The following is a 22,560-nucleotide window of genomic DNA, read 5'->3' on the forward strand; positions in this document are numbered from 1 at the left end:
GTCTTTAGTTGGCTAACTTTTTAATAATAAATTATGAACAATAATGTTTAGTTCCTGGCGCGTTCTCAACACAGATATACATTATTCATAAAAACAAATTGGGCACATAATGTTCAGTAGGTTTTCCAGAATTTTTTCAATGGTAAATGGTGTCTGAAAAAGTTTGATCTTCGAACGCTTATTGTAACGACAGATTTTAAGAACTTTACACATTTAAGACACAAGAACAACTAGCGCGTCGATCTGGCTCACTGTGCGCCGTTATAAATTCGGGCGCGGCCGCCGGAAGATTAATCTAAGAAATCCGGGTGAGAAATCATTTTCCGCGAGCATCGTGCAGATCTCTTTCGCGTATACGAACGTTAGAGTATTCGCCGAGTCAGCGGCGATCAAGTGGAATGGAACACGTGTCCATATCAGTCAGAGACATTATCATCAGTCTCCGTTGTTCCGGCCAGTGCTTCGCTCGGAAGAGTTTAAGCCTGCTGTCAGTTGACACAACGCTAGTTCTCATCGGGTTCTATTGTTTATGTGGACCGTGCTACACTATCGCGGCGACCAAGTTCCCGAAGTGGGCCGCGTCGCCTCTCCGTTATCGCTGAACGTCTCTAATCGCGACCCCTTGGCCTCATCTGTCGATAACCAGACTATGATATTGCAAAATGTTCCCCACGAACCTCTTTAATTATCAAAAAAACTGGAAACATTATTTTCTTGTTTTCCTCTTCTTCAGCCACGAAAATTTCTGTTTATTTTCCCGGGAGAGGTGCCGCGGAGCATCCGGCATTATTTAAACCGTGTCCCCATCGGGTAGAATATTCCGACGTAATTTCTTACGTCCGTTCCTTCGCGCATTCTCCCCGAGATTAAATAAATTATGAGGCCCCCACGTGTTGGCACCGCGGCATAAAATTTCCCCGCAAACACCGGTGAATCATGACCGCGCCGCCGAGAATGCGAAAATTAAAACGAGTGAAATACACAAGGGTGGGAGAAATCGATGTTTGAAAATTTTCTTTGGCGAACTAACAGCTGTAAAATGAAAATGAAAGTGTCGCTGTTCGAAATCTTCGACATTTGTCCGTCTGGACGAGGCGTTCTAACCACCGCGCGCGTCGGCCAGCGCCGTACGCGGCCGTAAATAAAGATAATCGTGTACACGAGTGACTTAAATAGTGTTTCAGAGGCTACAAAGAGCGCGCGAGATGGATGCGGCCGGGAAAATTTTTATATATTCCACGGGCAGAGAGAGAGAGAATTCGCAGTCGGCGTTGCCGGTTTGCGAGAGAGGCACCCGACGACGACCATAGAAAAGGATACTTGTCAGAGCGGTTTCACGTAGCCGTTTCCTGACTATTCATTACGAGGTAAAAATTCCGACGGACCCGGGCCGCTGTTCCCGACAGCAAAATATATTTCCGCGAGGCGTTAATCAGGCCGGTGAAATAAATCAACCGGCGCACGGTATTGTTCCAGGGTCAACGTGGACGTCTCTCCTCTCTCCTCTCCCGGAGAGACGCGGCAAACGGACTAAACCGGCGGGAGGGGGCAGGAGAGAGGGAGAGAAGTTCCTCGACGGAAGTTCTCCCTGGTGAACTTTCATTACGCCCTCCCGTTCTCCTTTTTCCCCCTTGCTGGTTCCCCGGCAAGTTCCGCCCAGGTATGATTGGAAAAGTTCGGAAGATAGGGTGCCGGTTATTTCCGAATGTCGATTTCCGACGATAGCTCGACACGCGTGCTAGACGCTGCTCAAAGCGAGATCTACCTGCGGGAGATGAATTTTACCGTCGGCTAATTCGTTCTCGAGCATCTCCGACGAGCAAGCCACTGGATTGCAGCCTCCCAATCGGACGAATCGAAGTACATAAGTAGGTGTTTCGGTTAATAATGTCGCTTTTGCTAAGAGATGGCGTTACTCAGCGCTCGGATTTACTTACTCGCGACGGCCGAGTTTCGAAGGCTACGCCCCGGCGTCGATCCGGCCGCGCGTCTCGCTCCCCGTGACGGTCCTAGTTCTCGCTATTCGTGGCGCCTAGGAAGACTAGGGCCGCTACGGGGAGCGAGACGCATGGCTGGGTCGAGGGGGCGTAGCCTTCGAAACTCTGCCGTCGCGAGTAAGTAAATCCGAGCACTGGCGTTACTAATACATTTGTTGGTACAGCGTTATTAAACGCCTATGGTGTTTCACACGGTAAACATACGCCATCGAAAGCCAGTTCGTTATTAATTGTCATAGTAAATAAAACATAGCTTTTCATAGCTTTCAATATGTCGAATTTTGTACCAGAAAAAGACGTGTTGCGGGGAAGTTTAATAACCTTCTTCCATTTAAAGAAACCGGCTGCTGAAAGTTATCGATTGTTGGTTGAAGCTTATGGTGAACATACTCTAACCCTAAAAACTCGTGAACGATGGTTTAAACGCTTTAAAAGTGGTGATTTTGATATAAAAGACAAGGAGCGTCCAGGGCAGCCGAAAATGAAGATGAAGACTCAACTCGAACGTTGAAACAATTGGCAGAAGCATCGAATGTTGTATTGTACAATCCATCATTTCCGAACGTGTACACGCATTGGGAAAGATCCAGAAGGAAGGAAAATGGTTCTATATGAATTGAAGGAAAGAGACATTGAAGGGCGAGAAACCACTTGCGAAATTTTGCTTGCCAGACAGAAAAGAAAAGGTTTTTTGCATCGAGTTGTGACAGGTGATGAAAAGTAAATCTATTTCGATAATCCAAAGCGCAAAAAATCATGGGTATACCCGGGTCAGTCTTCAACATCGCAACTAGTGCGCAATACATACATATACATGGACAGAAGGCTTTGCTGTGTATTTGGTGGAATAGTAGGGGAGTTGTGTATTAAGAACTGCTGAAACCTGGTGAAACGATATCGACAACAATTGATAAAATTGAATCGAGCATTGAAAGAAAAACGACCAGAATATACCCAAAGACATAAATATAAATATAGTAAATATAAATATAAATATAGATAAAATTATTTTTCAACATGACAATGCTCGGCCCCATGTTGCAAAATGTGTAAAAAACTGTATGGGAAACGTTCAATGGGACGTCCTACCCCACCCGCCGTACTCACCGGACTTAGTCTCACCCACTTATTTCGATCGATGCAGCACGGACTTTCAGAACAACACTTACATTCTTACGCAGAAGTGAAAATTTGGCTTGATGAAATGATGGCCTCCAAAAACGAAAAGTTCTTTTGACGCGGAATGCATACTTTGACAGAAAGATGGGAAAAAGTCATAACTAACGATGGCCAAAATTTCATTATCAAGGTAATTTATTTCGTTATTGTTGATATATGACGTCATGATACAGAAATTAATACTGTTTCGAGAACTATTGCTTTAAACATTCCAGGGACCATATCTGCGGGTCCTGTTACATTAAACTTCGTGATATGTTTATGTTTAAAATAAGAGATAGAGCCGCGGTGCCCTTTTGGGTCCGCATGCCGACGTGACTCACGTTTTTGGCATAAAATGTATCGGCGAGCTTCGGACCGCAGTCAGTCAAAGCCTAGCTTTGGAAGAGAGAGCATCTATATCAGTATCGTTAGAAGATATCTGCCTTTTTCTTTATTACAAAATTACCTTGCTTCCCAAAAACCAACAGTTATGGAAATAAACGCTCAAACTTTGCGAAAAAAAACGACATTATTAACCGAAACACGCATTATTGTTATCGTGGGATCAATCATTTGCTTTCTCTTCCGCCGCCAATCGGTCATGTGACGCTACGTGCCCGGTGGATCGAGGAAATCGAGAGGAATACAGTTTACCCCCTCTCTGATGACCAGATTATGTAATACGTGACCAGTCTACGTCCGTAGTGGGGGATTTTGGAGTATGCTCATGGTGCTGGAATGGGATAGTGAAAGGAGAAAAGGAGAAGAGGAAAGATCGACCAATCTTGGTCGATTCTGGCGACACTGTATCGGTACCCAGTTGATGACTGACAGATCAGGCAGCGACGTGTGGATCGCGGCAAAGTCCAAGTCCGAGGTCGCGTCATGCACACGGTCGATTTCTCCCGCGAGTGTAACCTGGTGCAGCGGAGGCGCGCCACGGTGCACAACAGATTGATACATGGCGCATCGTTGCACGGACGAGGCTCGTGTGACGTACGGCTTGAATGATTCGCCGTGAGGCGAATTGCCATTCATGCCGCGCCGCGAACTATACGGCCGGCCCCGCTATCTCCGAGATACGAACGTGGCTCGTAAATAGATAGCCTCCTTACCACCTTGACCGTATATCCCAGAGATTTCGCGTCCCCGTTCAACGACGCCCACGACGCTGTTACTACTTCTCGTCCCTCGCCTTTCGGCGTCGTCCGACCCTATTCTTCCGCGGACAATCATTTCCTCCGCTCTTTATTACGTACGTTCTTCTTAAACGCCCTTTACCGCCCGCTTAATCCCCCGGCATTGTTCGAGTAATTGTTCCCGGAGACGCTACGAATATGAGACACCGTTTCGCTTTTCCTACTCCGAACATGTTTGCACTCTGAATCTCCCTACCCGTTTTCCGACCATCCAATTTTCTTCCAGGTACTTTAATAAATGCTGCGACAATTAATGAAATGACTTTTTCGCCTTCATGGTCACACGAAAATATACGTTTTTCGAAAACCGAAGAGATCGAACACCTCCCGGCGCTATTCAGGTCCGATTTACTTGATGCGTTCGATCCTGTTTTGTATGAACAGTCGACACACGACCGCGTTTGTCACCAACAGACGGCGCGCAGTGTACATGCGCCGTGTGTTGTGCAAACACGATCTATTTGTACCACGATGCCGAGCCGTGAGTTGCCTAATTGATAAGGTTTTCCGTGGTTCCAGGGGGAAATAAAAGCGAACTGCAGTGGAGCATTAGTCCGAAATCATAGACCAGTTCAGGCAGATATGCAAACAGCGGGTCCCTGATCTGCTCTCTCTCTCTCTCTCTCTCTCTCTCTCTCTCGCTCTCTCTCTCTCTCTCTCTCTCTCTCTCTCTCTCTCTCTCTCTCTTTCTCTCTCTCTCGGGCACCTCTTGATTGAGAATATAGGGATGAGCGGTCTTTCTACATAGTGGGTTGTTACGAGCCTAGGCAACTCGCTGCATCGCCTGCAAGAGCCCCAGTATGATTTAATTTTGAGTGAGCCCTTTGTTCTTAAATAGGCCCTTTGTTTCGATACATATCTCCGGAAGGGTCAGGAGTCACCAACGGAAGCGTTCGCATACGCAACAGGGTGCTGGGGGGAACCGAACATCTATCCCCCCGAGTCCCAAACTACCCCCCGTCAGGGTTTGTACGTAAATGTATTTTTTCCGCTCTCTCATCCTTAAAGTAAAAAATAAAGGGGGCGAAATAAAAGCGCTTTCTCGATCGCCACGCCTGCACTTTTAATCAACCCTATTGCGAAACTATTCTCGAAAAGTCGATCTCAGCGATTTCACGCGTTGCACGGTCTTGGAAAGTTGGCTAATCGCGTTGACCATCACTTTCACCATTGCCGGAACTTTCTCGAATTGATTAGAAAACGATTTTAAAAATGGCAGCATTTCATGTTTCATTAGTGGAAAGATTTAATCCGTTTCGAAATAACGAAATAATTTGATTGCGTTTCCCAGAAAATTTGCAGTCCCGATAGAGAGATTATTAAGAGATACATATCGAACAGGTTCGTGACACGCGGGGGAACTCTTATCAATGAATACTTAATATTTCGATTGGGAGTTTGGAAGAATTAAAATTCATCAAAGCGTATCGGTGCACGCGTCGCACGACATGCATACCGACACATGTTGTAGAGATTATCGTATTAAGCACATGGAACTGGGTTGAGGGGTTAACGCCACGTGTGCAACACGGAATGTTCGAGCTATATCCGACATTAACAGGAAGACACTTCAGCAATAGACGATACCTGCCATTAGAAGGTAATATTGTACTTGTGTCTCTGTGAAAAAAGAAAACAATTTTCAAAGATTTCATATCAGTACAGGGTGACAAGAAATAACGGAGTTAAACACACACACACATTTCTTATTATCATATAATTCTGTCAAATCGACGAATTTTGAAAAACCATAACATAGACCTTTAGTATTCATATATTTAAGAAGTTTCGAAGTGGCCGCAGCTCTTCTGGCGTCATTCGATCCCACACCCGTCGCAGAGATTTTTTCAACGACACGAAACTTTTATGGGACTGAGCACAGGCCCTGGCCTCCAAAATCGACCAAACACTAGAGTTCATAGAGTTGAGATCCGGTGACAACGGCGGCCATTCCGCAGATGTAATGAAACCTGGAAAATGGGATTTGCTACGGTTTTCGTGGATCAAGGGGTCAAAATCAACCAAGAAGTGTATCGACGGGACATTCTCGAAGCCGTCGTACTTCTGTGGGCCCAACAGCAACTCGGCGATCCGGAATGGACGTTGCAGCAGGATTCCGCGCCGGCCCACAGGGCGAAAACGACTCAGGAGTGGTGCAAAGCCCATTTTCCATGTTTCATCACATCTGTGGAATGGCCGCCGTACTCACCGAATCTCAACCCGATGGACTACAGCGTGTGGTCGATTTTGGAGGCCAGGGCCTGTGCTCGACCCCATAAAAATTTGGAGTCAATGAAAAAAATCTCTGTACCGGGAGTGGGACCGAATGACGCCAGAAGAGCTGCGGCCCATTGCCGAAAATGTCAAGACACGTTTGAGCCTCTGTATCGGCGCAAAGGGTGGCCATTTCGAAACTTCTTAAATATATGAATACTAAAGGTCGATGTTATGGTTGTTATTATTTGGTTTTTCAAAATTCGTCAATTTGACAGAATTATAATAAGAAATGATTAACTCCGTTGTTTCTTGTCACCCTGTAACACGTTCGTCTCTTTTCCATGGAAAATCAATCTAATATTATCGGGGAATACGACCGGTAATACGTTCGTTTATCTATTTAGCGAATGATTGGAGTTAGCGACCAATGGTGCATTCGAGTGCACTTGTTAGTGATACCGGAAGTGATTATAATGTTATGGTAGTTCGATTGATATTATAGATGAATAGTGCTTTGGTACATTACTGCGAGAATTGTATCCGTTGCACGTTTTGTTGCAAAATTATCGACATAGAATTATTCGAGTGTAACCGATACATATTCGCGCGGTAGCGGGTCGTTCGTATTAATAACATTCTGTTCGAAAAGAAGCGTAATCATGTTTTGTTTTTGGTTAATGCATGGCTGTCGAAGAAGTATTCAAGGATCCGTCGGACTGGTTTCTCTGGCTTTCGAGCCGGGTTGAAAAATAAGAGACGGCCGGGACACCTAATATTATCTCCGAAACGGACTGTTCTGCACGTTACCGGACGTAATCAGCATATTAATTGCGCGCGATATCGGACGCAAAGTGGTCGCGAGAGAGATTCTCGGGAGGGAAATACAAATAGCATGGCCCGGTGGTTTTTATAGCCGGTTTCGACCGATAAACGTCTCGGTATCGACACCTTCTTGATGCACGACACGACCCGTCGCTGATGTCGCGCGTTTTATGGGCCACGATGCTTCGTTAAACATAAACGGAAAGAGATTAGTCAACGCCGAGGACGTTGCAGATACGGTTGCCGCGGAAAGTATGTAGACACGTCTCAAAAATGCATATTTTCTATTCCAAATCGATCATTTAGGAATTAATCGAAAATATTGTATATTATGTATGGTATTTAATATAGTACAAACTAGTATGCGTAGCACCAAAGATGACATAAAGTTTATAATAATGCCAGAAGAAATAAAATAACTTTTTTATCGATTGCGGAAAGTACGTTGACAGCATTGAAAATTCGTAATCGAGTGTATTCTTAACAGTGAAACGACATAATTTATATGAAGTTTGGTACCCTTTGTTTCTTATGACCTCTCCAAGTCTTCTAGGCATACTTCCGAACAATTTATTTATAACATTTTCGTCAATACTATACCAAGCACTCGGTTGTGCTTGTTTAACTGATTTATTATTCCGAAATTTCTCGCTTACACTTCGATCTAAATGATCCCACAGCTGATCAATTAAATTGAAATCGAGACTTTGAGGAGGCCATGGTAACAATTGAATATCATGCTGGAAGATATAAGCACCGTGGATGTTCATTTTTATTATCGAATCTTGTAAATTCTGTTGCAAAATTTTTACATACCCTGCTACTGTTAATATCCCGTCTATAAAATGTAAATTGCCAACACTATTTGCAGGAAGACAACCCCAAACCCATACCGATCCTCCACCATGCTTTGCTGTAGGCGTTATCACCGTTGATTTAAAGCATTCACCTTGCTTTCTCCACATACATATTTCGTTTAAAAACAAATCACCAGATTTCTGGAAGAAGGATATATGTTTTTAGCGACGAGTCAAAATATATCGGATTATAGAATCCGATTTGCCAGTGTTCGGAATATCGAGAACTGTCCATCGAACATTCTTCCGTCAGAATGATCGAGAACTTTCTTAATATCGATCAACTGTCCGCTCCCGCGGCAGACAAATTTTTATTTCTATATTTTACAACTTCCATTCGAGCTGAAACTTCCCGCGAACTCTTCTTTATCCGTTCCCACCGGAAGTTATAATGTGAAGACATTTTTTAGAAAAGTTCCACCTTTTAAACGAAACCCATTACAAACTGCCATAACTCTGTCGGTCTCTGCTTGAAATAGTATTAGGATAGGGGAACACGTTAGCTCTGCGTAGACAGTCTAAAATATGAAATTATCTTCAACAAGATATGAACTTGGCTATCAATGTTCATCGCAGTCAACAAAATGCGAGGAACAAAATGTAGAAGCGTAGATAGATCCAGACCTTCCCCTTCCCAGACTCCATTCCGAGAAGCCGCACAATCGCCTTTCACTTTCAGCGTGCGGGCGTTGCTGAAATTACCGTGAAATGTCAATGAAAGAGAGTTCAATTCGCTCGATCAAATATTAGCTGCACAATCAACAGAGTCTGAAAATTGTTGGCGAGTGTTAATATATTTTTTTTTCACGGTCATTTCAGAGCTGGCGAACGCAGGTTCTCGCGCACGGGACCTCCTGCGCGCGAGCTAACAAGCAAACAACGAGAGAATGATAAATAAACAAGGGATGCAGCCGACGGGGGAGGAAAAGCCTTGCGAGATAAAGGATCGCGGGGGGAGCGCAGCTTGTTGCGGGCGACAAAGATACGAAGGGCCGGGGGAGGCGGGACAGAAAGACGGGCTCTCGAAAGAAACGGAAAATGAGGCCGGGGAGCATAAAGTTGCATGCGACGCTGCACCGAGGGCGCAATTTAAATTTTCGGACTGACTCACCGCGTCTGGAACTTTTTCAATGTATACAGTTTTAAAAGGCCGGTTGCATAATGCAGAGCACCCTCGTATCATCCACCCCCCCCTTTCCAACTAGGGGGAGGATTCTCGGCTATCTTGTTCGTGAATTTGTACGTGCATAGAATATAAGCGTGGCTGCCTCGAGCTTTGCCAGGGTTACCATTTAACGCGACGTATTCCACCATTTTTTCGCCCCGATCCTCCATTTTTTCGCGGTATCCACTCTGGAACCCCTGGCGCTACGAAATTTACGATCCTCCGATTTCACCCTCTTCCCGCCCCTCTCCCTTGTCCCGCGCTCGACCCTTTTCTTCCGACACTTCAACCCCTTGCACATCTGCGAAACTATTCGACGAGCCTACTTGACTTTCATAAGCGGCACGCGCGCGCGCGCGCGCGCAACCATGTCCATTCCACCACATAAACCACACTGCAGGGAAGCATGATCGAATGAATTTCTCAGCCGGCACCGCTTGCATCTTGGCTGTAATCGTCAGCGGGTTTTCAACGAAAAATTGTCTACATCATTTCGTGACGTTCGCTGAACTATGCCGCACTTCTTCTGTTCTGCTGAACAAAAAGTTACGAAACAATTCATGAACGGTCTACATAATGGCAGACATGACAGCGAATTTTTTCAGAATTTTTGGTCGCGAAATCGATTTTTCAAAAAATGCAGGAGCATGAAATTGCTGATTTTTAGGGGTCTGCGAGAACCCGAAATATCGGGTCGGGTCGGGAACACGAAATTTTTTCGGGATCGGGACGGGTACCCGAAAATTTCGAGATTCTCGAATTCTCGAATTCCCGAAAATTTCGAGAACCCAGTAATCATTTATATTCATTTTAATGAATACATTCATAGTTTCGAATTTTTTATTCTAGATGTTTCCGAAATTGAAAGAATGTTGTCCATCACGAATTCTTTTCAAGAGTGATTGGATGCCAATCTACAAGTTAACACAATATTTACTGATTTCTATAAAGCTTTTGACACTGTAAATCATTCCCTTCTAATCGATAAGCTTTCTGCTTTGGGTTGCAAGGGTAATCTATTGGCATGGCTAGAAAGTTACCTTAAAAACCGGCTACAAATTATACGTATAGACGGTTGCCTATCTCATCCCCAGTAACTGTTCTATCCGGAGTACCACAAGGCTCACACCTGGGGCCTATACTATTTATAATATTCATTAATGATTTAACCACCATTTTTCAACACTGTAATTTTCTCCTATTTGCAGATGATTTAAAAATCTTTAGCATCATCTCGTCCCGGGATGATGCTTCCAGATTACAGATAGACCTAGATCGTTTCTGCGACTGGTGTCACAGGAACGGTATGGATCTTGACATTAAAAAATGCCATATTATGCGGTCCTCCCGTCGTTCTGTACCTCTTACATTGTATATCCTTACCGTCTTAATGACTGTATTATCTCCTCAATAACAGAAGTTAACGACTTAGGAATTCACTTCTCCTCTACCCTAGGCTTTTCTAACCATTATTATCACATTGTCAACACCGCTTCAAGAATGCTCGGTTTCATACTTCGTTTTTCCACAGATTTTCATTCAATCCATACACTTAGGTTGCTACATATTACCCTTGTCCGTCCCCAGTTAGAATATGCTTCAACTATATGGTCTCCGAAAAGCGTTAAATATGAAATTATGATAGAGTGAGTGCAGCATAAATTCCTCAGGTTTTATGCATATAAGACAAACAACCCAATGTCATTCTTTGTGATCATAATTACTCTATAATGTTAAACACAGACAACTTTGAAACATTATCCGATCGTAGGACAGTTCCCGACCAGAGTTTTATCTTCAATTTGATTAATAATAATGTACATAGATTGTCCCGCACTCCTGAGGCAAATCAATTTCTACGTACCTGAACGTGTTTTGAGAACGAGAGCAGGATTTCAAACAATGAAATCCAAATCCTCATATGGAATAATAAACCCATTAAATCGCATTATTGCTAGCTTTAACATATTTTACAACAATATCGATTTTTTTAATTGCACGTTACTGGCATTCAAAACAAAATTGAGCAATACTATTTGTTAATCATATCTATATTTGTTTAGTTTCGCGCGGTCCATTTTTATGCAAATTTTAGTTAAGACTTAGGTTAAGATTTTAGGTTGACTTTTTTTTTTGTTATGTCTGGTTTTTGTTTTTATCAGTTATACTGTAAAAACTGTATACATTTGTATAAAAGGACCTAGGTCCGTATATAATAATAATAATGATAATAATAATAAAAGAGTGTCTTATGTTATATACTCGAAATTTTCGGGAACCCGACCCGACCCGACTCGACCTCTTCTCGACTCGTCCCAACCATTGGGTTACCGATATTTCGGGTTCTCGCACACCCCTACTGATTTTATATTGAAATCAGATGTAGAGTCAGCAGTGTAGCAGTTCTTAGTGGATTTTCATACTAAAAATTGTAATTAGACGCGTCGAATGATCCTGGCACAGTGAAATCCGTCCATAGAAATCGGTTTCGGTTTCAGGCGCCGAACTTCGTTCTCCTTTCTCTTCGCAGCATCCACGTGAAACGAGGCCGATTCCGCGTATGCAAGTGTAGCAAATACTCGTGTACATATACAAGTGTGTACAGATATGAGCAGAGACGGTTCACGCGAGAAGAGATTCAATGAAAAGCGGTGTTATACGCTCCACTCAGGAATGCTAAGGGTCTTACGGCATCGAGAAATTTCATAAGAACGAACCGGTTTGGTTCTCGAATTACTCGTCCCGATGCTGCACCAAGGAATCCACGGTGGTTCGTTAAAAGTGTCAAATATCGAAGAGGAAGGCGATACGGGAGGGAAACCGTATGTATAGCGCATAGCCATCCCCAACACGAGAATCAATATTTTCCATGAAAAACTGCCAATTTTATTAACCATTCTGCGAGCCAATTCGAAGTTAACAACGTGGTCCTCCAGTTAGAAATGGTGCTCGAAAAAAGAAACCAATAATATTCGATGCTTCCTACAATTTGCTGTCACTGTTATTTATTTATAGATTGTTTTTAGTCGCATCACATACGAAATAAATTGAGAGAGAAACTCGAATCAAATAAAATCTTATTTTCTCCCCCAGTCTTTTCAGATCTGAAATGAATCAAAATCGTACCAAAAATGCTGTCGTATTTTATATTCTAGCATTTTTGAACATTTTTTATTGTAACTACATCTTGTACTGATGTTGTGAAAAGAAGTTTTCTCAAAAATTGCAATTGGTCGGAATTGCAAAATGTATTTTCTAAATTTTCAATATAGGCCCACATAAAAAAGTTATGAAATGCAACTTTTATCATTTCTCATACAATTTCGATGAATCGCATCTACAACATTTCTTTTCACATCCTGTGGTAAACAAATTGCTTCCTAAAATGTTCAAATCATATATTACAATATTAAGAAAGTTATCGTCTCTTTTTTAGAGCGTCCGAATATCAATTCGAGAAGCTGCATCGTGCAGTTCTACGAAATACGAGGCGAATATTTCTCTTCCCCTCGTCCACAGAGATTCGTCAGCTCATCCCGAGCATAATCGCTGCGCCGATCATCTTCCGTTGAATTTTACGCCGTTCGTCGAGATCGAAGATCGCCGACTAATCGCCGATTCTTTCGAATTCCGCGAGACGTGTTTATCCAATACGCGGTTTCCTGGGAATGATTTTTATCCCGCCTGTTTACGATGGCGAGAGACGCGAAGCATGAGCGAGCGCGTCGATTACGCGACAAAAATGTGCGCGCTCGGTAAATAGCCGATGCGTCGGTCGCATACAAATCGACGTTTTTCGAACGGGAGAATCGAGTACAGGAATTTCGGCTCGGATTCAATTATTTAATCGAGCGATTATTATAAAGCGGTTTCCGTGCCGTGAAAGAGGATTCGAACGATATGGATGCATGGATGCGCGGTTGTTTCAAGATATCCGAGGCGTGGCGGAATAATGAGTCTAATAAAAGAGAATGGAGTAGTAACAATAAAAACGCGGTATGAATTAGAGTCAGGAAAAGGGGCTGAATAATTCATGTTCTGAGCTTTGTGCTGGCCAAGATGCACATTGTGGACACTCGAAATAGAAAACAGGAGAACATAAGAAATTATTTTGTTTAAAATCAAGCGCTAAATCATTCTAGTTAGGCGCAAAAAAATCCTAGCCACAGACGATGGGATTTTGGAGAAATAGTACTGCGTCGGTTCGGATAAGCGAGGTTCCAGTTTCTCGTGGATTAAACGCGTAAACATGATCGTAACTGCATCGTGTTTGGGTTCGTTTTATCGGGAAAAGCGTCACGGATATGCCGGTGAAGGTTTCATGAAGAAAACCATTTTCCACAAACGTATAAATAAGAAGATTGCAGGACGTTATCAATTTCTCGCGTAATTCTGTTTGAGAACGGCGCACGGAGAGCTGTTCACCAGAAGGTAAAGCGAACGTAAGGTTGTACAAACTTGGGAACGACATTTAAGGTACGAGCAACGATCCAGAAAGAGGTAGGAATCGCAGTCGGTGGCTCAGGTAAACGTGCCAATCCTCGCACAGGTGTTTGTTCATCGTCAAAAAGGTTACTTGGCTCGTTCTGCTCAATTTAAGGACGCAATTTAAAAATCAGACGAACTCCCCGAGAAACGTAATGAGGAGCGGCGGCTCGTTTACGTTGGTTTTATTGATCCTTCTCTCTCTCTCTCTCTCTCTCTCTCTCTCTCTCTCTCTCTCTTACTCCGGGAGCCACGCATACAACGATCCAGTTTTTACTCTGATTCTGACAATCGACGATAATTGCGGGCCGAAGCGATAGTGAGCGCCGCACAGGCATCACGCGATACAACGTTTATAAAACTATAAAGCGGGAGGAACCGTGGAAAACGCGTGGTACGTCTGACCAGGCACGCCACTCCTATTTCCGGTTTCACACGGCCACCGGACTGCTATAGTGAACTCCCGCGGACGAGGAGGAATTGTTTTGTCACACGTGTCAGAAATAATAATACTCGGCGAACCAGAAGCGAGCATCGTCACTTGGATTTCTGCATCATTCGCCGCCTCGTTTCATGATTTTTTACCGTTCTCCTACTATGTTCGACACATTTCGAAATATTATTTAAAAATTAATATTGATTACCTTCGTTATCTTGTCTCAAACAATGTTTACCCAACCCCGGGCTCGTCGCGAAGATTAATGTTATACCGTTCCCCGTTTACGCTAAATAATGCGCATACATATCGAGCAAAATAGTACACATGTCATGCATATATGCAAAATGAACAACACTTCGCTTCGTTAGAATTGTTAGATACATACATGAATACTTTGATAGATAGTTGTACACGTTTATGCCCGCTTAGGAACTCGCAGGATTTATACAATATTCAGCGAAGACAGTAATTAATACTCCCTCTGTCCCGTAATAATGGTAGCAAGTGAATATTTAAACGGGAATTATTGGCGAATGCAGCTGTAAGTTACGTTGCCTTCGATCAAAATCAATGTGTTTCACGACATCTGTCATTTGTTTCAACACATCTTTCAACTTTTAGATTATGGATGCGCGGGAGCGACAGCAAAAACTTTTTGTGACTTCAGCGACAGGTGCGGCAAAATTAAGAAGCTCCTGGACAAGAATAGAGAGATCCTCGTCTCTCCTACAACGCTGTGACAGAGAGGAGACATGTCTCCCCTGTGCAGGAGGGACAAAGACAGAGAATACGAAACAGCTTGATTTTTCGATGAATTTATTCCCACTTCCTGAAGCGAAGGAGCAATATTTTTTGATGCTCTTTGCGTTGAAATGTTCTCCGTATTATTTCGGTGCCCCTCTCAGAGCCCTTTTTTGCAATTTGTCTCTTGAAACTTTAAAACAATAACAGCGTTTTTATAGAAGAAATGTTTTTCCTTAATCTAATCATTACGAATTATAACTATATTTCTAATATGATCCGCTGATCGAAATCAAGTGTTTTATTTCAGTTGAGTATCAACCCATTGTAAAAGTAAGATGAAACAGACAAGTTATGCAGGAAGCAATGAAGAACGATGGCTGCAATAATTTTAAGCTCACGCATATAGGGAAGCAAAGCTTCGCAGCCAAGATCCCACTTACAAGTTTAACATGCAGTAACGAAATTATTGAAAAATCCAGAGAAACTATCTGAACACTCGAAATAAAAGATAGGAGTAATATTTTCAATTTACTGTTTAATGATTTTTGATAGTGAATGTTGCGTTCTATGTTTATTTTCGTTTGCTACTATTATTATGGGACAGAGGGAGTATTACTGAAGTAGTTGGAACGACTGGATATCGGAGAACGAGGTCACACGTATTGTATAAACTATGTGCACCTATAGTTATGACAGTGGTCCAAGGTAAATATCATGAAAAACGAAATACATAGACAGTGCTTTAAATATCTCGAAGCAAGAAATATATCACTTACAATTACAGCATTGTCATAATTATAAGCACATGTAACAATGTTTATTCATGTTTCTTCTATCGATCGTAACAATGTTTATATTTGGAAACGTGTAGCCGGCATGTTTTAAATTATGTACATATCCGAGTTCACTAGATGGAAAACGGTCTATAAATGTCTTATTGTTAGTACACGAGAATACCATTTGTCTGCGATTTAATAGCTATTTTAATGGATGCATTTGCTGAAGTGTACTTTCATTTGCTTTCAGCTGTATGAAAAATTAATGGAGTGGTTTGCGATTATTTCTGTGTATATTAGTGGCGTGCGAGATCCCGGGAAGTCCCGAAACCCGATGCTTGGGACGGGATGGGAAGACGCGTATCGAGTCGGGACAGGATAACGAAAATGTTCAGGTTTCCCGTGAACCTCCGGGATATCTGATACTGTACAGAATATTTTAATATTGTTTTTTAGTAAGAAATGCCGAACATTTTCGGAAATCCCGAACATTCTCGAGAGTCCCGAAAGTTTCAAGATCCCGTCCCGACCCGGTCTCGCACACCACTACAGTGGCCGAAATTTCTATAAAGTCATCTGCTTTTTCATAGATATTTTAAAAATATCACCATTTTTGTTGATTTATCGTATCTGGTCTTGTGCCTTGTAGACACTCGGATAGAGGGACTGCGTACTCTAGACCGCTATGTTCACTATTTACGTTTCTTTTGATTTTTTCTGTGTGGTGCAGAACAGAAGTGCGAAGTTTCTATAAAGTCACTTAGTGTTTCTCCGTATTCTGAGCAGAGAACATCGGAAAACTGCGAATATCCTAAAAGTATTAGTTTTAGAACTCACAGAAATCCTGTATGTTATAATTTGATTCACGTGTATGAGAATGCCGAGAAGAAAAGTACTAACAAGTGAAGAAAAAGCATCAATCGATGCTTATAAAGATATGGGCTGCTCTAATCGCGCAATTGCTAAGAAAACTAATCGGCCATATACTGTGATTAATAATTATATCAATTTACGTGAAAATTACGGAAAAATTTATCTTAAAGGTAGTAATAAAAAATAGTCAAAGAGACAACATTCAATATTAATGAGGTCAAGGAGTAGCTAAGGAAAGGAAAAATGCAGCACAATTTCGAGCTGAATTGGAGCTCCCAGTAACAACAAGACGTGTGCAACAACTTTTAAATTCTTCTGGTCAAAAATACAACGTAAACTAGGCCTTAAAGAAGTACATAAACCGGCCCGTATTGATTTCGCACGGGCACAAAACACAGTGACTTTATAGAAATTTCGGCCACATATGTATACATATATATAATATTTCTGACATTTAAGTATGCTACAATAAGTAGCTGAAACTGAAAACAGAACACCCATAGCTCCGTTAGGCTTGAAGGTAGCAGAAAATTGGCGATACATATAAAAAAAATCTTGTCGTTTTCAAGGTCTTTTGAAGGTTACCGATGATTTTTAAATGGCGCCATATATTTTTCACTTCACAGCGTTGTACATCATGACTTTAAAATATTTATTTTATGTAACACAACTCTGTTCTCCGAAAAATCACTTGTCGAAACAGTTTCGCCTATTACGTGTCGATATAATCGACGTTCCATTGTATAATATATTCGAATAAATAATAGCTCGACAATATCTCGACAACCAGTAAAATTCCATTAACGTTAACATAGAATAATAATAAAAATAGCGGACAATTATCTGCGACTATCGAGTATCGAGCTTCGATTAACGGCCGCCGCTTCGGAGTATCACAATTCAACAGAGTCGCCATCACGTTCGCAGCCACGTGCCAAAAGAATTCCGCGCTTCGATTGAAAGCTGATTTATCTCGGGAGATATTTAATCGCATAGATGGAACGAGTACGTCCAATCAGAGAAATCGCAAGCCCATAATAAAAATAGTTCCATAAGAAATGATTCTATAGATATCTTCAGTGAAGCACACATTACAATAGGAGTTGCACAAAGTCTAATTAAAACCAATCTTGTCATTTTTATAAGGGAACATGTGTACCAATTACTTTAAGGCTAGGTAGGTTTAGTGTTAATACGAGTTATGTGTCATTCACAGCTGTTCATTCAGCGGAGAGCTCTCGCACCCGGAGTACTCGAAAACTCGCGACCCACGTGGCCCGAATCCGTGATCTCAAAACTTCGGAATTCCTTCGTAGACCCTTCCCCCTCGACCTATCCGTTGGTCAAAGAGTAGGGTACCGGTTGGACGAAGTCGACGAACTCGTAGAAGGTTGACGAAGGCCGTTCGGATCTATTTATAGCGAGCCGGTAACGAGGTAGACAGTTGTCGGGAATCGTGTATTTTGGTAGATCTCTCTTTCTACAGGGGAATACTTCGCCGGTTACGGCAACGATTTCACTCGCAATTATTTTCGCGATGACCCTTGGCGAGCCCCTTGGAGGCTGGCTGCTTATCAATCAACTATTCACGCAAACTCAATACCGACGGGCTGCGGATCCTCATGCGAAATAAAAGCTGTCGAAATTAACATTCCAAGAGAAAGAATAACATATTTTTCGTTCGACACTGTGTAAAAAACATGTGGGAAAAATGGAAAATTTCCAAAAATTTTCTAGAAACACTATCTGTGATATGTATCAAATTTTTTAACAACTAAACCCACCACTGCCGGTCGAATGGCCGGTTTTATATTTTTCATTTCACGATTACTTTTTACAATTAATTTTACAATTTGGACAAGAATTGCAGAAACCCGAAATAAATAGAGCCTTGTCATGTTTATAAGCTGAAACACTTTAATCGCATTTAGTACTCGGTAGGTTTAGTGTTAATTTAAATTTCACAACTTTCTTTTTCATTTTACTCCAAAAATCTGTGGTGTGATTACCCTCGTATACACGGTTAACGTTAGAACAGCGACACATAGAGAGAAGGTTAAGCATAAGAATGAAACAAACAATGAAAGAAAATCACGTTCACGTGTAGACAGACGTCCACCCGAGCCAAAGATGTTCTCACCGGCGCGATGAATTATGTAAACACAACCGTCGTCCGCACCGTAGCCTATTATCCATTCAGGCATCGGCGCGCTGACAATGGCGCCGACACCGGACAAATTGTCCGGGTAATCTGCTATCAAGCCTAGAATCAGGATCGCGACGCGGGTGAGTTACATCCTGAGACGCTCTCGAGAGGATCTATCCTGGGTGCACGAAAGAAAAGAACCGTCCCAAGGGTAGGACAATAGCAACAAACGATCGATCGGACGAAAGGTCGCGTTTTCAATTTCCCTAGCCGGGGGTACCTGGGCACAATGACACCGTGGCTCCAATTGCTAGACAAGAAACGCGAATCGAACTCATTAACGATGCACTTGGAACGAGCAAAAAGTCTCCGGGAGTCTGATACCGAAAGCAACAAAGAGACTCCCGAGGAGAAAGGGGGGTGAGGCGGAGTAAGCCGCCTGGGGGGAGGGAAAGTTCGAATGAAAAGTAGTGAAATTACCTATGTACAACGGGTCCCGGAAGCTGCTCGATCTCGACGACAGGATATTCTGTCTCGCTTATCTTCGCCGATCAAAGGGCCTGCTTAATTAACAGCAATCGAATCGCCTAGCTCCAACTGGCAATTACCATCGCACGTTTTCACTTCGCGGAGCACAGAGTTCACTCGCGGGAACAGTCTCGGGACTGTTGCGAACTCGCGCAGCTAAAAGTCGAGGTTATCGAGGCAAGGCCGGAAGTTGGCAGTGAGAGACACGTGGGTCCCTGAAGAACCCACTAGGAACGAGTCTAGGGACAAGGCTGATGGCTCGGAGATCAGTGGAAAGGCTTCAGCAACTGGTTGGGAAAATTTCTCAAGTTGGTCCACGGCTTGCAAGGCTAGTTAGCAGCCAGGCTGGAGGTCTGGGAAAACGACGATCACTCACACGGCACACACCAGAAGCGGGTGGAGTACTCTTCGAGGATCACAAGCACTGCACTGAACACGAGATTGCTTTGGATCGAGACGGACTTTCAGGGATCTATTTTTCCAAAGGGGGCGGGGGCCACGCTCACTGCGGCTTAGTGGGTGCACAAAGAAAGGATCGACGGAGATAAACGCGTCCCTGCTTCTCTGGTTTTGCTACCTATCCCTTTTCGTGTAGAGAACCGACGCTACTGAACGACACACTCACGCGCGCGATCGCGTCCGCCGGAGCACTGACACCACTCAGAATTCCACGAGTGACTGCAGCCGCACACACGACTCCAGTCGGACGACTTCTCTTTCGGCGGCGCGGCTCGTGCGGCCCGAGCGCACCCGAATCGCCACGAACCCGCTTCTTTGCGCTGCCGACGACAGCCAACTGCTAGCAATACCACGCCGACCGTCCGACGTGATGGAACGAGCATCTCCGCTGCCTGGAGATCCAGATTTCTATAGGCATTCAGAGAAAACCGAGTTTTGCAGTTTTCATGGTTTCGCTGTGTACGATCTTTGTTCTTTAGCGTGCTCGTCAGGGTCTCGTCGGAGTGCTTCTTCAAGTTGTTGTGGCAGTGAAGAGCAAAGTACCCAGCCAGGTCTGATTTTCATGTCCAGTTAGGTCAAGGAGTGGCCTACCTCTACCATTGTCCTTTACTGTTTTATGTTCACTGTATATAGAGTATGCGTTCAGAGTGCTTCTTCAAGTTGTGGTGGCAGTGAAGAGCAAAGTACCCAACCAGGTCTGATTTTCATGATTATTGGTAGATACTCCAAATTTTCATGTCCAGTTAGGTCCAGGAGTTGCCTACCTCTACCATTGTTCTCCACTGTTTTATGTTCACTGTATATAGGGTATGCGTTCAGAGTGCTTCTTCAAGTTGTGGTGGCAGTGAAGAGCAAAATACTCAGTCAGGTCTCATATTCATGTCCAGTTAGGTCCAGAAGTGGCCTCTACCATTATCCTTTACTGTTTATCCTCTACTCTTTGACGTTCATTGTATATGTATAGAACAGCCCGATAGAGTGGTGCGTCTAATTCCCCCATGCATCAAGTGCCAGCCTGTCGAAAGCTGCAGCTCGGCATTTCTTTCGAAGACAAAACAGCCTGATTCCCCGAGAAACTGTGAAACAATCACCTCGACGGTGTCAAGCATCTCGCTGACACAAATCAATACGTGTCGCTGCCAACCCGGTGGCAGCGTACGTGATCGCAATCTCCTAGGTGTCCCAGCTTCGCAGCTGACGCACGGATCAACCGAATAGCTGGCCTCTCGCGTACGATTTTCACTGTTGCTTTGCCAAAAGTAATTACTCTTCGACGCAGACAGGTTGATACATTTTTGTTCAGGGTAGCAGTGTATAAAAAAACAATTGCATAAATTTATGCATTTTCATAGTCATTACGAGATAAATAAATTATTTTATGTATAATGTATATTAATAAAAATATAAAAAAATTTCTTAGACAAAAGTTGTATTGTCTATTAAATTAAATATAATGCAAAAAAAAAATTTTTTTTGAAAAGTCAATTTTTAAGATTTCAAGGTCACGAATTTCTTTTTTTAAATTAATACTACATTTTGTATCTACATTATTATAGTGCGTAAAAAGACAAATTCAACGATATATAAAAATATATACTAATGATATACTACAGTGGAGAAAGTCGAGTTACAAAATTAAAAAATTTTCAAAGTCGATGCGGCAGCATCTCCCGTTATCCGATCGATTTCAAATTCTGCACACATTATTTTTGCGTAAAGTGTCACAATTCTAGCGGGTGTCCCGAAAAAAATTCGACAAAATAATTTTCACCAAGTATAACTAAGGTCCACCCTACTGATACATACAAGCGAACATTCGGCTGAATTCCGATGAAGATGTAATCTGGCCGACTGCTCGCGTGTTCCGGTTGCTCGACCAAAGTTCGACAATCCGCGAGTAGTTAAATAGATTCCGATGAACCCGTATTAGGATGCGCACGTCGCGTCTCGCCAAATTTTCTCGGGAAAATCATTTTGATCGGTCGCACGCTCCTCGCGCTCTTAATCTAACGTGAAACTCGAGCGAGTTACGATCGCGCCGCACGACACGATCGAGAACGAGACGTTCCCATTCAGCTCGGATTAAGTTCGCCGGTTTCGCGCCCGGTTGAATAATTTTATGGCGTCGTTGCGCGGATCCTCGCGCGAACGTGACCGCCTTTTATTAGCAAGAAATTCTTTATTGGAACGGAAGATCCGTTCCCCTCTCCTCCGGCTGTTATTAAGCTCCCCTTCGTGAAACACCGTTTTCTTTAACGTTTAATTGCTCGCGTGCGGTACAGTACAATCTGGAAACATTAAAATTAATGTTTCAAGCGTAAACCGAAACATTGTATTTATAATTGTATGCCAAAAGTGGTCGCTAATGACCTCGATGTTAATGCGACCTTTATGTAAAGAAAATAAGGTGCGGTCTGCACTAGCAAATATTTATTTTGCATTGAAGTAATCATTCTACCGAATAAAAATGTATTTAATTACATTTTTTGCAAAAATTCGGCAATATTAACGCACCGTAACATTTCGAAAAAATATTTAGATGGCCTCCTTTACCGGTACATGCAAATCTCAAGCTCACAGCCATGCTCCGACTCGCTTTAGCTCGCGGTAATGCGAAATCAAGATGAACCGAGGCTGACAAAAAAGGTGGCGCTCCGTGAAAAGCTGATGCGAATGAAATTCGAAGGCTATT

At 42.9% G+C, this 22,560-nt stretch overlaps 1 protein-coding gene across 2 annotated transcripts in view; it reads right to left on the reverse strand.

The window, feature by feature from the left end:
- The window catches only part of Alpha-man-ia (alpha-Mannosidase class I a), a 679,808-nt gene that overhangs the window by 290,488 nt on the left and 366,760 nt on the right, over nucleotides 1-22,560 (reverse strand). Inside the window, exon 1 of one of the 2 annotated variants that reach the window (XM_076431604.1) lies at nucleotides 19,362-21,329. The exons of the other annotated variant lie outside the window; for it this stretch is intronic. The gene's annotated coding sequence lies outside the window, so the exon portion shown is untranslated. Of the gene's footprint in view, nucleotides 1-19,361; nucleotides 21,330-22,560 lie in introns of those variants that run through there. 2 annotated transcript variants of the gene reach the window in all.

The sequence above is a fragment of the Lasioglossum baleicum genome, chromosome 10 (genome assembly GCF_051020765.1).
Source record: "Lasioglossum baleicum chromosome 10, iyLasBale1, whole genome shotgun sequence".
Classification (NCBI taxonomy): domain Eukaryota; kingdom Metazoa; phylum Arthropoda; class Insecta; order Hymenoptera; family Halictidae; genus Lasioglossum; species Lasioglossum baleicum.